Source organism: Osmerus mordax, chromosome 22, assembly GCF_038355195.1.
Source record: "Osmerus mordax isolate fOsmMor3 chromosome 22, fOsmMor3.pri, whole genome shotgun sequence".
NCBI lineage: Eukaryota > Metazoa > Chordata > Actinopteri > Osmeriformes > Osmeridae > Osmerus > Osmerus mordax.
Genome location: NC_090071.1, coordinates 1,163,604 through 1,167,121, shown reverse-complemented (window position 1 = coordinate 1,167,121; position 3,518 = coordinate 1,163,604).

Genomic DNA, 3,518 nt, shown 5'->3' with positions numbered 1-3,518 from the left:
ATTTCCTTTCAGCTCAGAGGAACAGAACAAATGGCTTGATCTTCTGGCCTCTCTGCCTAACTAAGGTGTCCGTAACTCTGTCCAGGAGTTCAGGTCAAGTCCAGGCCCTTCATCCTACCCTGCAACAAAGCCTTCTCATGTCCACAACAATCTCTCTTATCAATATATATATATACACAGGTAGGTATGTGATACTTTTAGTTTATTGTGTCTGGTAACTGAGATGTGGTTATTTTACATTGTGCCTGGTAGCTAAGATGTGGTTTTCTTTACACTGTGTCTGGTAACTGAGATGTGGTTACTTTACAGTGTGTCTGCTAGCAGAGATGTGGTTACTTTACACTGTGCCTGCTAGCAGAGATGTGGTTACTTTACACTGTGCCTGGTTAGCTGAGATGTGGTTACTTTACAGTGTGTCTGGTAGCTGAGATGTGGTTACTTATGGTAGTGACATCTACCCATCAGATCCAGACCATAGTGTCACTTCATCATGTGATACTATGACACAAAGACATGTTCTCCTCATAGACACACGCCAGGACACACACACACACACAGACCCACACACACTCTGACACACACATCCAGGTTAAAAGGCTGAAGTGTATTTGTCGTATTGGGAGGTGTTTATACCCGCTGTCTGATATGGGTGCTTCCTGTGTGAAGGTGTATTGTGTCACCTGCACGTAAATAAGCTCCAATACCAGGCTGTTCAGATTCAGTTAGACAGAAAACACCGTGCTAATAATCCAGGCCTCTAGCAGGCGCTGGTGTGTGTGTGTCCTGCGTGTGTGTGTGTGTATGCGTGTGTGTGTGTGTGTAGAGATTGAACGTTCAGGCAGACATTTGCATCAGCCCCTGAGGGATCGTTTGATCTGTGCTTTTACCACGTCCTGCTGTTCCCAATGAAGAGGGGATGGAGCTGGTTCTGCTTTCAGACAGGGGGAACGAGGAGAGCTGGGCCTGGAGGAAGAAGAACTCACAACAGTACAGAGAGAGAGAGGGAGAGAGAGGGGAAGAGAGAGAGAGAGAGAGAGAGAGAGGAGAAGGAGAGAGAGAGAGAGAGGAGAGAGAGGGAGAGAGAAAGGGAGGGAGGGAGGGATAGAGAGATAGAGAGCAAGTGTGGGGGCAGTATTTGCATTTTGGTCTTGTGATTTGATTAGCATTTGTGTATCATGTAACCAAGGGTAATAAGCCGATTCACACAAACGACTGCTATGACAACAGGGGTAGATGTGCCAGCAGCCATGTGGGAAGATACACAAACACATGCAACGACTCAGACATGCAAAGCAAGGTCGATGCAGACACACGCACGCACGTGCAAACCCATCCTATTGTTTGTTTCACTTCTCTGCCATAACACAGCTTTCCGCTAGGCTTTATTGAACGTAATACCAACTTCCTATAAATAATAGATTAAAGGGATATATGGCTTATTTATAGATGCAACACACACTCAGGTCCTCCTACGATGACAACGTACGCATGTCCCCTTTGGACATGTTGACTGTGTGTACGGGTTTAAGCCTGTGGATTTAGCCGTGGTTATCGGCTTGTGCCTGGGTATCACAGCATAGCAGCAGGAAATCAACAGTTGGCGTTCGTGCTGTCGCTAACAGTTTAGAAGTTTCTCGGTGGGGCTCAGCCTTGTACGGGAGGCTGGGGGGCTCAGCCTTGTACGGAGGCTGGGGGGGTCAGCCTTGTACGGAGGCTGGGGGGCTCAGCCTTGTACGGAGGCTGGGGGGCTCAGCCTTGTACGGAGGCTGGGGGGCTCAGCCTTGTACGGAGGATGGGGGGCTCAGCCTTGTACGGAGGCTGGGGGGTCAGCCTTGTACGGAGGCTGGGGGGCTCAGCCTTGTACGGAGGCTGGGGGCTCAGCCTTGTACGGAGGCTGGGGGGCTCAGCCTTGTACGGAGGCTGGGGGGCTCAGCCTTGTACGGAGGCTGGGGGGCTCAGCCTTGTACGGAGGCTGGGGGGCTCAGCTTGTACGGAGGCTGGGGAGGTCAGCCTTGTACGGAGGATTGGGGGGGGCAGCCTTGTACGGAGGCTGGGGGCTCAGCCTTGTACGGAGGCTGGGGGGGCTCAGCCTTGTTCGGAGGCTGGGGAGGTCAGCCTTGTACGGAGGCTGGGGGGCTCAGCCTTGTACGGAGGATGGGGGGGCTCAGCCTTGTACGGAGGCTGGGGGGCTCAGCTTGTACGGAGGCTGGGGGGCTCAGCCTTGTACGGAGGCTGGGGGGGTCAGCCTTGTACGGAGGCTGGGGGCTCAGCCTTGTACGGAGGGCTGGGGGCTCAGCCTTGTACGGAGGCTGGGGGGCTCAGCCTTGTACGGAGGATGGGGGGGCTCAGCCTTGTACGGAGGCTGGGGGGCTCAGCCTTGTACGGAGGCGGGGGGCTCAGCCTTGTACGGAGGATGGGGAGGTCAGCCTTGTACGGAGGATGGGGGGCTCAGCCTTGTACGGAGGATGTGGGGGGGCAGCCTTGTACGGAGGATGGGGGGGTCGGCTAGTCTTTATTTGCCTGCTCATTTGGTAAAACACACAACTCTGTGTTGTTCCATTCACAGTGAGATAAAAGCCCTCTCTTCTGGTGGCAGTATAAGGAGATGAAGGGGCTTCCTGTCAGGTGACCTCACAATCGCATGATTTTCCTGTGAAACATGACTCCGTTTAACATTGGTTGACACTGACGTAGTGCTGGAGTGGGGGTGATGATTTTCCAAGCAGATTCAGGAGCATCACACAGCCTCCCCACACAGCCTCACCACACAGCCCTCACCACAGCCTCACCACAGCCTCACCACACAGCCTCACCCCACAGCCTCACCACACAGCCTCACCCCACAGCCTCACCACACAGCCTCACCACAGCCTCACCACAGCCTCCCACACAGCCTCACCACAGCCTCACCACACAGCCTCACCACAGCCTCACCACACAGCCTCACCACAGCCTCACCACAGCTCCCCACACAGCCTCACCACAGCCTCACCACACAGCCTCACCACAGCCTCCCCACACAGCCTCACCACAGCCTCACCACACAGCCTCACCACAGCCTCACCACAGCCTCCCCACACAGCTCCCCACACAGCCTCACACAGCCTCCCACACAGCCTCACCACACAGCCTCACCACAGCCTCACCACACAGCCTCACCACAGCCTCACCACAGCCTCCCCACACAGCCTCCCCACACAGCCTCACCACAGCCTCCCACACAGCCTCACCACACAGCCTCACCACAGCCTCACCACACAGCCTCACCACAGCCTCACCACAGCCTCACCACACAGCCTCACCACAGCCTCACCACAGCCTCACCACACAGCCTCACCACAGCCTCACCACACAGCCTCACCACACAGCCTCACCACAGCCTCACCACAGCCTCACCACACAGCCTCCCCACACAGCCTCACCACAGCCTCACCACAGCCTCACCACACAAGCCTCCCCACACAGCCTCACTATGGAGCCACTAGCTGTTCCCGCTGTTGTTGGGCTTGTTGCTGAGG